The sequence below is a fragment of the Dendrobates tinctorius genome, unplaced genomic scaffold (assembly GCF_039654945.1).
Source record: "Dendrobates tinctorius isolate UK_male_01 unplaced genomic scaffold, ASM3965494v1 ptg000036l, whole genome shotgun sequence".
In the NCBI taxonomy this organism is placed as follows: Eukaryota; Metazoa; Chordata; class Amphibia; order Anura; family Dendrobatidae; genus Dendrobates; species Dendrobates tinctorius.
Window position 1 is genome coordinate 12160900 of NW_027361704.1, and position 14834 is coordinate 12175733.

Sequence of the window (14834 nt, forward strand, 5' to 3'; positions counted from 1 at the left end):
GCGTTATAAGGTATGAGGGGGTCCCGGGGGGCACAAAACCGCCGACAGTAGATAAACGTTGGCGCTGCACAAAGCCCAGCAAGCGCCAACGTTTATCTACTGTGGGCGGTCGCGAAGAGGTTAAAGCATGATATGTGGGAAAAGATTGAAAAGTTTCAAGGGGCCGAATACTTTCGCAAGGTACTGTACCCTAAATGTTTCATTTATATTTTTGTTCCGAGTAGTTACATGAAAAAAATGCTGCTCCATCACCTCGATACAGTTCATTTTCTCCTTCATTCGAAATCAGTTAACACAAAAGACACTGGTCCATTTTAGATTTCTTACTTATTTTGAGCATAAACCCTTCTTAGTCATATATTATCATATAGTAACACAAGTGCAAAATTTAAAAGAAAGTAAAAGGACCCATGTATCGCCATGAACTAAATTTGATTTTCCCTACCTTGCAGCTCATGCTAGTAAAAGCTCCTGTTTCATATACCATGTGTATGTTTGGCTATAACACTTCAATTCAGATATGATATATATACGGGTGTGTCAGGATTAGTGTTGAGCATTCCGATACTGCAAATACCGGGTATCGGTCGATATTCGCTGTATCGGAATTCCGATACCGAGTACCGATATTTTTACAATATCGAATACCGGAATCGGAAGTTCCCATAATGCAATGAGCCAGTGTTGTGGCTGTGATTGGCTGCTGAAATGATGTCATCATGATGCGTGGTCTGTGCGCATCATGATGCGCAGTCTGTGCGGGCCTGCCGGGGGTCTGTGCGGGCCTGCCGGGGGTTGTGTGTGTGTGCAGGCATCGTCCGATGGGACTACAAGTCGCATCGGGCTATGCCTGCTACAATGACAGTGATATTAGCCAATGATGGGACAGTAGTAGTCCCATCATCCGACTAATGTGTTGAATGTAAAAAAAAACCAAAACATACATACTACATACATACTACATATATACAACATTCATACAACATACATACATACTACATATATACTACATTCATACAACATACATACTACATATATACTACATTCATACAACATACATACTAGATACATACTACATTCATACTACATATATAGTACATTCATACCACATACATACAACATACAATACATTCATATATTCATACAATACATACATATAGACATACAGTACATATAACATAGAGTACATACTCACCATCACTTGTCACTTTGATCCCTGAAGTCAGTGTCATCTCACTGTAAAAATATTAAAATAACAAACAACTGATATACTCCCTGATCCGCAGAAATCCACGAGTGTCCCATGACGATCTCCTGCCGTGCATCACTGAGAGGTTACTATAGTTCACTGGTCTCACTTTATGGCAAAAGCTGTGTGGGAACTTTCTCACACAGCAATGCCAAAAGTGAGACTAGAGACTATTTTTTTACAGTGGCGGAGGAATACAGTGCGAAAGGATACCTACCTCCCATCATTGTATTCCTGGGGCCCCTAGAGAGCGGTGGCATCAGCTGATGCTGCTGTTCTCCACGGGAGATCGTCGTGGGACACTCGTGGATTTCTGCGGATCAGGGAGTATATCGGTTGTTTGATATTTTACTCATTTTTACAGATGACACTGGCTTCGGGGTTCAAAGTGACGAGTGATGGTGAGTATGTACTCTATGTTATATGTACTGTATGTCTATATGTATGTATTGTATGAATGTATTGCATGTATGTATTATGTATGTTGTATGTCTGCAGCATGTTTTATGTATGTTGTATGTATGTAGTATGTACTATGTATGTTGTATGAATGTAGTATTTATGTAGTATGTATGTATGTTGTATGAATGTAGTATATATGAAGTATGTATGTTGTATGAATCTAGTATGAATGTAGTATGTATGTATGTATGTTGTATGAATGTAGTATGTACTATGTATGTATGTTGTATGAAGGTAGTATATATGATGTATGTATGTTGTATCAATGTAGTATATATGTAGTATGTACTATGTATGTATGTTGTATGAATGTTTTATATATGATGTATGTAGTATGTATGTATGTTGTATCAATGTAGTATATATGTAGTATGTATGTATGTTGTATGAATGTAGTATATATGAAGTATGTATGTTGCATGTAGTATGTATGTATGTTGTATATATGTAGTATGTATGTTGTATGAATGTAGTATATATGTAGTATGTAAGTATGTTGTATGAATGTAGTATATATGAAGTATGTATGTTGCATGTAGTATGTATGTATTGTGGTGTAGTGACCACTATGTCAGCTAGGGGGCGCTGTGTGGGTGTCCCAGGACGGGTGTACAGGCACATTCAGTGTGGTAACAGAAGCAGGGTCCTAAATGACCATTATGGGTCAAAAGGTGGGTGGCCTTGGGATGCAGGCTCCAGGGTGTATTGATCAGCAGAGGTACTGCTGATCTTTCTGTTACACTGTGTCAGGGAAGCCTGTGTGTCTATGTGCAATACAACCTTTAGTGATGTCATAGCCATGTGATCACCTGTGGGTGTGGTTACAGGGCTATGTAATTGAGGTGTTTAGCACATGTGAGAGAGTGTGATGGAGTCTGTCAGAGTGTGGACAGACTTCCCTGTGTCCAGGTGGGACACTACAGAGAGTGGCCTGTGTGCTAAGGAAGGAGAAACCTTTTCTGTGTCAGCGGCTGCAGAGAGAGCGCTGCTCGGGACATTGCCCTGGCCGGTGTATTAGTTGTATATGGGGAGGACTACACCTCCCAGCATGAGCTGAGACTCTCGGTCCGAGTCTGAAGCCACGGAAGTTTATGATCTTTTTGGTGATATGCTGGGTTATGGTTTATGAAGCAAATAAACCTCATGGACTTTGGGAAAACCTGCCTCATAATTGTCTCCCGCTGCACCTGAGCGAGTCACATCCCTACAGTATGTTGTATGAATGTAGTATATATGTAGTATGTATGTATGTTGTATGAATGTAGTATATATGTAGTATGTATATATTTTTTTTACATTCAACACATTAGCCGGATGATGGGACTACTACTGTCCCATCATTGGCTAATGTGTCAATCACTCTCATTGTAGCAGGCATAGCCCGATGGGACTTGTAGTCCCATCGGACGATGCCTGCACACACATACACAACTTCCGGCAGGCCCGCACAGACCCCCGGCAGCCTGCACAAACCCCCGGCAGGCACGCAGAGACCCCCGGCAGGCCGGCACAGACCCCCGAGAGGCCCGTACAGACCCCGCCCACACACACACAGACACACACAGTTTCCGCCCACGCACCGCCCACACTCTTCCCCCCTCCCGAACTGGATGTGCAAGTAAAGAAAGGGTTTTCATTAATTCCGATATTTCTGTCCCATTAACTTGCATGGGTTTCTGGTATCGGAATCGGCGATACCCTATACTTTTTGGGTATCGGTCCGATCCAATCCGATCAGATATTTCCCAATATCGGAAAGTATCGCTCAACACTAGTCAGGATCCATTTTTGATTTGTGACAGATCTGGTTTCTTTAACTTAAAACTGTTTTCCTTTCAGGCCATGGTTTTTCCCGCTGGCCTTCTGGTGTATTGCATTGCTGCTGGGTCAGGTGAGGTGGGTGGTGACCACTCCCACCATCCTTCAAGAGGTCACCTGATGCATCAGCTGACTGTCCATGTTAGAGCAATCTGCAGTGACCAAGCTGGAGAGTGGAGCTCTCTGAGAACAGTGGTGCTTCAGCTGAATACATTGATCTAGTGTCTTTATCCTGCGGTGTGGTGCTTTGCAGCAGAAAGCTAAGTGTTGTATTTTTGTTACCTTGTCCCTTTGGTGTCTGTCACTTCCCGCTGTGTGAGTTATCTACAAAGGTGAGGCTAGTGCTCCTTGCCGACCAGTGTACTAGCCAGGGCAGATCTAGGTGACAAGTAGGGATGAGGTATCCTGATGTCGGCAGGGGGAAGGACCTGCATAGTGGGTTAGTTTAGAACAGGGACATGCTCAGGTTGGAGCTCAGGAGGTGACAGTCCCTCATTCCCTATTGTCAGGACCTTCCTCTCCCCCTATTCCATCGGCGTTGAGTGATGGTGCCGTTTTGTGACCGACCAACTGTTGGGTCATGTCACTCTAGGTCAGTCACTCCATGACAGGGTACATCTCACAAAATTAGAATATCATCAAAATGTTATTTATTTCAGGTCTTCTATACAAAAAGTGAAACTCATTACATAGCGTCATTACAAACAGAGCGATGTATTTCAAGTGTTTATTTCTGTTACTGTTGATGATTATGGCTTACAGCCAATGAAAACTTAAACGTCATTATCTCAGTAAATTAGACTACTTTACAATGGGTCGCCCTCGCACAACAAGGGCAGCGGGAGTACTAGGTACCGGGCCGGTGTCGAGGCGGGAACGTGTCACAGCAGCGGTGACCCGGTCCGTGGCCCTGAGCGCACAATATCAATGGCGGGGATGTTAATGGTGTTAAAGTTTATAGGAATAGTTCGTGACGCCACCCATTGTGCTTGGCACGTAAAATGGTAAGCCAACACTGCATGCAGATCCGCTGGGACTGATGGTGTGGTGCAGCAAAGATGGTATAGCTCCCCACAGGTGGAGCTGTAGTCCCAGGGCAGTGTAGGTGCAATGGATGAGGAGAGGTGCAGAATGGTATGGAGGCTGGTACCCAGGTGTAGTGGTGCTGGAATAACTGGAGGACACCAGAGTATGCGGTTCCAAAGCTTTACTCACTGTTTGCAGTTCACACAACTGCCTGCCTCCGTACTGTGTTCTCCAGGTCAGGGCTCTAGCCAACCTCCAGGCAGGATAGGATTCTCCCTTCCACACTGCGCCAACATGTACCTTACTGAACGACTCATCCAATGCGCCTTTAGGTGCGAAGCACTCCAGTACTTAGTTACCCTGGAATGCCTCTCTCTAGGTGTTCCTAGTCTTTACTTGTATGACAGACAGCTGTAGCCTGCTTCGGGGACTCCACACTGCATCCCGGCTCTCTATTCAGTTGCTGTTGTGTCCCAAGTCTATGATGGGAGCAAGGCATTAGCGGCTCACTACTCCTCTGGTGTCTGTTGCCGGACATAAAGATCCAATCAACCTCGGGGACCGGGCCCCGGCCTTTGTGCTCTCTGGACTGGAAGGGTTCTCTCTCTCTTTCTCAACTTGCTTCCCACCGTCCTTCTGTTCTCTTTCGTTCCAATCTGTTCTCTCTCTCTCTTATGGAAGGTTAGGTTATCAATCTTATCAGTCTCTTTCTCTGGTCTTTCTCGTGCCAGCAGCCCAGATCACTGGGACCTGCTGCAGCACGTCCCTCAGACACCCATCTTCTCTCTTCTCTCTCCTCTAACCAACTGACTACTAACTTTCACTCTTCCCACTCTTTTGTATCATCTCTCTCCACCCGCCTCCCAGCACATCTCGTGTTATGAAACAGGGTTCCACGAGGGGTGCTCTGCTAACCCCCAGCCTGAAGCTGTTAGGTGGCCCCACTGAACTATCCTGTGTGTGGAATGCAGGTGTGGAGCGTGGTCAAGAGATCCTACCTTACCTGGATGGTGGGGCACTACACCTTATGAGAAGGTGCAGTACCTCTTTGGCGACTGAAGCCTCAGGGGCACCACATACCCCCCCATTAAACACAGCACGTCCGCTGGCTGTAAGACAACAAAAGGTACAATACAGGAACACACAAAAATTTTTGAATGCTATTCAACAATACTTATCTAATCTTCCTAATGTAGGAGGCACATTTCTTAAACGTTACAAACAGGTTAACTTCCTATCTTAGTATCACAAATTTACCTAAGTGCAATTCTTAATTCAAAGTGCTATTATTCAACACATTTTCTTTAGTACATTATCTATTAATTATTCTCTTTTTATTTCCTTCTTCTACTGGATGCAAGACACTGACCATCTACTCTTGGCCTGTCACCTGTCACTTTCAATTCTTCAGTCTTTATTCAATTCTCACATTCTATCTCAAAACTTTTCTAAATCTCTGTATCAAATATTCTATAAAAGACATTTACTTTTCACAAGACACAACATTATCAAGTACGTTATCATAAAACATTCAAAATTCTTGTAAGGTGCTGAACACTTCTCCCAGCCAGGCTTTCTTGCAGTGTCCCTTGAGGTAGATATCATTCTTCGAAAAGTGTCCATGCAAAAACATTATCTTCGCAAAGAGTCTTTCTATATGTAAAACCAAGAAAGGGCACCTAAAGAGGTGCAAACTATTTACAATAAAAGTTTTTGGATCAATCAGCGTCTATGATCTCCACAGTTCCATTTGTAGAAACAGGCAACAAAAGTGCTACCGGAAAAACATGATAGCAAAAAGGCACAACTGGTGCAACAAAAAAACCCTCCTGGGTAACGAGATCTGGTAAATGTAAATTTCAGTTGTGGTCCCCTCCTGGGGTTCTGGAAGCTGAACTGAAACTGTTCTCATCTTGACTCTGGTTCCTTGTTATGGGGTCTTGTCTGGTACGAGGTCGAGCTCCTAAGGCTTCTGCAGTGTGTTGGTGCTGGTGAGCAACTGCCTGGGGATTTGGCAGTAAAGGAATCCCAAAATCACCGTCCCAAAACGATCCAGATCCCCCTCTGACCTGTTGATGTCGGATCGGGCATGCCGGCTCCAACCGTACTCCCACCAGCATGGTCCTCCTCCTCCTCATCAACCCATTAGGAAGGTGGGGGTAAATACCTGGGAGTTTCCAACGGTGCGGCCTGTGTTCCGGTGCAGGCGTGATGGCAATGGGTGCTGCCCGGCGAGACACCGGGGACAGCGGTGGGGCCAGCAGCAGCTCCGGGTCCACGGGGGTCGCTGGCGGGACCTGCACAGCCGCGCCAGGTCCGGGCAGGAGTTTCTCTCCCTCTGCTTCAGCTCCCTGGGCTGCGAACAACTCCTCCTGTATAAGCGGCAAAGAAGGAACGGAGTATGCCGCTGATGGCAAGGCAGCTGCTCCAAGCTCCGGAAGGTCTGTCCAGGAAAGGTCCGGTGCCACAGAGGTGGGTACCGGTGGAGCAGGAACCGCTGATGTAAGCCCCCCAGGGACGCGCTGCCGTCTCAGCCTCTCCAGCGCTTCTCTTTTTAGCTGCAGATGGGTAGTCAGTTCCATGATCTTATCCTGTAGCTGCCGGCAAATTGTGCCAGTTTCAGGGTTGGAGCCGTCAGCCATGGCGCCGGGGAGATCCGCTTCCCCGCGCTCCGCAGGCCTCCTTCCCTCACTCTCCAAGATGGCGTTCTTCTTCTTGCTCCGCCCTTCTGCTCGCCACTGGCTTTCTCTGCCCCTCCTTCCGGGGGGCGGCATCTTCTTCCCGCGCCTCCATACCAAGCCAGTATACGAACCCCTCGGGGGGTGGGCCATGCATCGGTCACATAGTAATTCAGGCAGGGACGACACAAGACTCTTCGTAGTCTTTTCTTAGGACCTCCCATCTCTTCACGCCCTTCTTCTCCGCGCCAGCGGCCATTTCTAATGTCCATTTTACGTCTATTAAATTTGGTCTTTTGCACATTTTCAAAAATTGTAAATCCAAGGCACACAGAACCCGATGGCATCGGGTCTCGTCATCCTGTTCGTGACCCCAAAATTGGGTCACCCTCGCACACCCAGGGCAGCGGGGGTACTCGGTACCGGGCCGGTGTCAAGGCAGGAACGTGTCACAGCAGCGGTGAACCGGTCCGTGGCCCTGGGCGCCCAATATCAATGGCGGGGATGTTAATGGTGTTAAAGTTTATAGGAATAGTTCGTGACACCACCTGTGGTGTTTGGCAAGTAAGATGGAAAGCCAATGCTGCATGCAGATCCGCTGGGACTGATGGTGTGGTGCAGCAAAGATGGTATAGCTCCCCACAGGTGGAGCTGTAGTCCCAGGGCAGTATAGGTGCAATGGATGAGGAGAGGCGCAGAATGGTATGGAGGCTGGTACCCAGATGTAGTGGTGCTGGAATAACTGGAGGACACCAGAGTATGCGGTTCCAAAATTTTACTCACTGTTTGCAGTTCACACAACTGCCTGCCTCCGTACTGTGTTCTCCAGGTCAGGGCTCCAGCCAACCTCCAGGCAGGATAGGATTCTCCCTTCCACACTCCGCCAACATGTACCTTACTGAACGACTCCTCCAATGCGCCTTTAGATGCGAAGCACTCCAGTACTTAGTTACCCTGGAATGCCTCTCTCTAGGTGTTCCTAGTCTTTACTTGTATGACAGACAGCTGTAGCCTGCTTCGGGGACTCCACACTGCATCCTGGCTCTCTATTCAGTTGCTGCTGTGTCCCAAGTCTATGATGGGAGCAAGGCGTTAGCGGCTCACTACTCCTCTTTTGTCTGTTGCCGGATATAAAGATCCAATCAACCTCGGGGACCGGGCCCCGGCCTTTGCGCTCTCTGGACTGGAGGGGTTCTCTCTCTTTCTCAACCTGCTTCCCACCGTCCTTCTGTTCTCCTTCGTTCCGATCTGTTCTCTCTCTCTCTTATGGAAGGTTAGGTTATCAATTATATCAGTCTCTTTCTCTGGTCTTTCTCGTGCCAGCAGCCCAGATCACTGGGACCTGCTGCAGCACGTCCCTCAGACACCCATCTTCTCTCTTCTCTCTCCTCTAACCAACTGACTACTAACTTTCACTCTTCCCACTCTTTTGTATCATCTCTCTCCACCCGCCTCCCAGCACATCTCGTGTTACGAAACAGCAGAGCACCCCTCGTGGAACCCTGCTAACCCCCAGCATAAAGCTGTTAGGTGGCCCTACTGAACTATCCTGTGTGTGGAATGCAGGTGTGGAGCATGGTCAGGAGTTCCCACCTTACCTGGATGGTGGGGCACTACACCTTAGGAGAAGGTGCAGTACCTCTGTGGCGACTGAAGCCTCAGGGGCACCACAATAACACCAGCTTGAAAAATGATTTTAAAATCTGAAATGTTGGCCTACTGATATGCATATTCAGTAAATGCACTCAATTCTTGGTCGGGGCTCCTTTGGCATCAATCACTACATCAGTGTGGCATGGCATGGAGGCGATCAGCCTATGGCTCTAATAAGGTGTTATGAAAGCCCAGGTTGCTTTGATAGCAGCTTTCAGCTCATCTGCATTGTTGGGTCTGTTGTCTCTCATCTTCCTCCTTGCAATACCCCATAGAGAATCTATGGGGTTAAGGTCAAGTGAATTTGCTGGCCAATCAAGCACAGAGATACTGTTGTTTTTAAACCAGATATTGATACTTTTGGCAGTGTGGACAGGTTCCAAGTACTGAAGTCCTGAAATTTCCAACTCCAAAAAGCTTGTCGACAGAGGGAAGCATGAAGTGCTCTAAAATTTCCTGGTAGACAGCCGTGCTGACTTTGGACTTGATAAAACACAGTGTACCTATACTAGCAGATGACATGGCTCCTCAAACCATCAGTGATTGTGGAAACTTCACACTAGACTTTAAGCAGCTTGGATTTTGTGCCTCTCCACTCTTTCTCCAGACTCTGGGACTTTGATTTTCAAGGTCTAGTGTGAAGTATCCACAATCAATGATGGTTTTGGGAGCCATATCGTCTGCTGGTGTAGGTCTGTGTTTTTTATCAAGACCAAAGTCAGCGCAGCCGTCTACCAGGAAATTTTAGAGCACGTCATGCTTTGCTCTGCCGACAAGCTTACTGGAGATGGAAATTTCATTCTCCAGCAGGAATTGACACCTGTCCACACTGCCAATACCAGGTTTAACCCCTTTCCTACATTAGATGTACTATTCCGTCCATGTGACCTGGGACCTAAGTCCCAAGGATGGAATAGTACGTCTAGCGCGATCAGCTGCGCTCACGGGGGAGTGCAGCTGATCGCGGCCGGGTGGCAGCTGATTATCACAGCTGACACCCGGCACTATGTGTCAGGGGTGGTCACAGACCACCCCCGACACGTTAACCCTGACGCACTGTGATCAAACACTATCGCAGTGTACCGAGGGTTTAGGGAAGCATCGGCAGGGATGGGGCTCCCTCCGTGCTCCCCTGAGAACCCCGCAGCAGCGCGATGTGCAGCGCTGCTTCGGGGGCCTCCATCCCTGCAGGTCCCCGGATCCAAAATGGTGGCGGGGACCTTCGGGGGGCCTGTAGGGTGGCGGCTTCCTCATGAGGAAGCCTGTGTGGCGCCTGTGGCATATCGCCGATCTGTCACAGCGATCTGTCACATGACAGTGATGTCCCCTCTGGGACAATGCAATAAAGTAAAAAAAAAAAAAAAAAAAAAAAAAAAAGTGTAAAAATAATCTATAAAAAAATCGTTAAAATAAATAAAAAAGAAATATTCACTAATAAATTCATTTTTTGAAAATAAAAAAAATAAAATAAAAGTACACATATTTAGTATCGCCGCATCCGTAACGACCCGCCCTATAAAACTGTCCCACTAGTTAACCCCTTTATTGAACCTCTTAAAAAATAAAGATAAAAAACGAAGCAAAAAATAAAGCTTTATCATCATACCGCCGAACAAAAAGTGCAATAACGCGCGATCAAAAAGACAGATATAAATAACCATGGTACCGCTGAAACGTTATCTTGTCTCGCAAAAAACGAGCCACAACACAGCGTCATCAGCGAAAAAACAAAAGTTATAGCTCGCAGAATAAAGCGATGCAAAAATAATTATTTTTTATATAAAATTGTTTTCATTGCATAAAAGCACCAAATCATAAAAAAGACATAAATGTGGTATCGCTGTAACCATATTGACCCGAAGAATAAAACTGCTTTATTAATTTTACCACACGCGGAACGGTGTTAACGCACCCACCAAAAAAAATTCTGTTTCTTGTTCATTCTGCGTCCCAATAATCGGAATAAAAAGCGATCAAAAAATGTCACATGCCTGAAAATGTTACCAATAGAAACGTCAACTCGTCCCGCAAAAAATAAGACCTTACATGACTCGGTGGATCAAAATATGGAAAAATTATAGCTCTCAAAATGTGGTGATGCATAAACTATTTTACAATAAAAAGCGTTTTTTAGCGTATGACAGCTGCCAAAAATAAAAACCTGCCATAAATAGTAAATCAAACCCCCCGTTATCACCCCCTTAGTTAGAGAAAAATAATAAAAAAAAAACGTATTTATTTCCATTTTCCCATTAGGGCTAGGGGTGTGTTGGGGATAGGGTTGGAGTTAGAATTTAGGAGTTTCCACTGTTTTGGCACATCAGTGGCTTTCCAAATGCAACACGGCGTCAGATCTCAACTCCAGCCAAAAAAGTCAAACTGCTACCCTTCCGAGCTCTGCCATGCGCTCATATAGTGGTTTACCTCCACATATGGGGTATCAGCATACTCAGGACAAATTGCACAATAACTTTTGGGGTACTGTTACTCTTGGAAAAATAAAAATTGGGGGTGAAAAGATCATTATTGTGGAAAAAATATGATTTTTTAATTGTACAGCTGTACGTTATAAACTTCCGTGAAGCCCTTGTGGGTTCAAAGTTCTCACCACACATCTAGATAAGTTCCTTGGGGGGTCTAGTTTCCAAAATGGGGTCACTTGTGGGGGGTTTCCACTGTTTAGGCACATCAGGAGCTCTCTAAACTTGACATGGCATCCGATCTGAATTCTAGCCAATTTTGCAGTGAAAAAGTCAAACGGCGCTCCTTTGACTTGTTCATTTTTTTTTAAACATTCAAAAAATTCCTGTGAAGCACCTAAAGGGTTAATAAACTTCTTGAATCTGGTTTTGAGCACCTTGAGGGGTGCAGTTTTCAGAATGATGACACTTTTGGGTATTTTCTGTCATATAGAGCCCTCAAAGTGGCTTCAAATGTGATGTCGTCCCTAAAAATAAAATGGTGTTGTAAAAATGAGAAATCGCTGGTCAACTTTTAACCCTTATAACTTCCTAACAGAAAAAAATTTTGGTTCCCAAATTGTGCTGATTTAAAGCAAACATGTGGGAATGTTACTTAAGTTTTTTTGAGTGCCATATCTGTGTGATTTAAGAGCATAAAAATTCAAAGTTGGAAAATTGCGAAATTTTCAAAAATTTTCGCCAAATTTCTGTTTTTTTTTCACAAATAAACGCAAGTTATATGGATGAAATTTTACTACTAACATGAAGTACAATATGTCATGAGAAAACAGTGTCAGAATTACCGGGATCCATGGAAGCGTTCCAGAGTTATTACCTCATAAATGGGCAGTGGTCAGAATTGTAAAAATTGGCCCGGGCACTAACATGCAAACCACCCTTGGGCATAAAGGGGTTAAAAACAACAGTATCACTTCTTGATTGGACAGCAAACTTGTCTGACCTTAACACCATAGAGAACCTATGGGATATTGTCAAGAGGAAGATGAGAGACACCAGACCCAACAATGCAGATGAGCTGAAGGCTGCTATCAAAGCAACCTGTACTTTCATAACACCTCAGCAGTGCCATAGACTGATCGCCTCAATGCAATGCCGCATTGATGCAGTAATTAATGCAAAAGGAGACCGACCAAGTATTGAGTGCATTCATGGAACATACATTTCAGTACGCCAATATTTTGAATTTTAACCCCTTACTGCCAGCTGACGGAATAGTACGTCAGCTGGCAGTACCCCCCGCTTTTAGGTGGGCTCCGGTGGACATGAGCCTGCAATAAGCGCGAGCAGAATCGCGATCTGCCCATGCCTATAAAGTAGTTAAATGCCGCTGCCAAACTCTGACAGTGGGCATTTAAATGCACTCCCGGACGCCGGTCTGGAAATACGTGCACCCTGTGGTCGGCGCTCATAGCAAGCCTGTAATTCTGCTGCATAGAGGTGATCTGAGCATCACCTCTATGTAGCAGAGGCTATTGAAGCATGCCAAAAGTAAAAAAAAATAAAAAAAAAAAAAAAATTTACAAATATAAAAGATATAAAAGTTCAAATCACCCCCTTTCACTCCAATCAAAATAAAACAATAAAAAAACAAACCTGCACATATTTGGTATCGCCGCATTCTGAATCGCCCGATCAATAAAGAAAGTATTAACCTGATCACTAAACGGCGTAGCAGTAAAAAAATCAAAACACCAGGATTATATTTTTTTTGTTGCTGAGGCATTGCATTGTTATTGTAGTAATGGGCAATCAAAAGAACATATCTGCACAAAAGTGGAATCATTAAACGTCAGCTAGGCACGCAAAAAATAAGACTGCACTCAACCTGAGATCACGAAAAATGGAGATGCTACGGGTCTCGGAAAATGGCGCAATTTTTCTTTTTCAGCAAACTTTGGAATTTTTTTTCACCACTTAGATAAAAAAGAACCTAGACATGTTTGATGTCTATGAACTCGTAATGATCTGGAGAATCATAATGGCAGGTCAGCGTTAGGTTTAGCTTTAAGTGAACCTAGCAAAAAAGCCAAGAAAAAAACAAGTGTGGGATTGCATTTTTTTTGCAACTTCACCACACTTGGAATTTTTTTCCTGTTTTTGAGTACAGAACAAGGTAAAACCAATGGTCTCTTTCAAAATTACAACTCTTCACACAAAAAGTAAGACCTCACACGGTCATATTGACAGAAAAATTAAAAAAAAAGTTATGGCTCTGGAAAGAAGGGGAGCGAAAAACGAAAAATCGAAAAAAAAGCTCCGGTCAAGAAGGGGATAAAATCATTTTTTCAAGCTGATGTTATAAAGTATTCCAATTTACTGAGAAATTGACTTTTGGGTTTTCATCGACTGTAAGCCATAATCATCAACATTAACAGAAATAAACTCTTGAAATAGATCACTCGGTTTGTAATGACATCACTGAAGGAGAGCTTACTCATCTCCTTTCCAAATCACACCTCACCATCTGTACACTTGACCCCAACCCTTCCCACCTGCTCCCCAATGTCACTAACATGATCATCCAGCCACAACCCATCTCTTCAACCTATCTCTATCTTCTGGTACCTTCCCCTCTGCCATCAAACATGCAACCATCACACCCATCCTCAAAAAAAAATCAAACCTTGACCCAACTGCTACGCCCAGCTATCACCCCATATCACTGCTCCTGTTTGCTTCCAAACTCCTTGAACAGCATGTTCATGCTCAACTTTCCTCCCACCTCTCCTCTAACTCCCCCATTGACATCCTCCAATCTGGCTTCTGCCCCCACCACTCCACTGAAACTGCCCTGACCAAAATTACTAATGACTTACTGACAGCCAAAGCTAACAGACAATTCTCCATGCTTCTCCTTCTCGAGCTGTCCTCTGCCTTCGACACAGTTGACCACTGCCCACTGCTACAGATTCTCTCTTCTCTTGGCATCAAAGACCTTGCCCTGTCCTGGATTGCCTCATACCTTTCTGACTGCACATTCAGCATTTTCCACTCCATTACCTCCTCATCCCGCCCTCTCTCTGTTGGAGTCCCCCCAAGGCTCTAACCTGGGGCCCCTACTTTTTTCATCTATACTCTTGGCCTTGGACAATTCATGATGTTCTATGGATTCCAGTACCACCTGTATGCAGACGACACTCAGATCTACCTCTCTGGCCCAGATGTCACCTTTCTGCTGTCCTGAATCCCAAAGTGTCAATCAGCCATATTCTGCTTTTTCACCTCTCGCTTCCTAAAACTCAATGTAGACAAAACTGAACTCATTATCTTTCCACCATCTCACGCATCTTCCCTACCTGATCTATCTATTATGGTAAACGGCATCAAGCTCTCTCCTGCACCTGAAATCCGCTGCCTAAGAGTAACCCTCGACTCTGCCCTGTCCTTCAAACCACACATCCAAGCTCTTGCCACCGCCTGTCACCTCCAACTCAAAATTATTTCCTGGATCCGTCCATTCCTCAG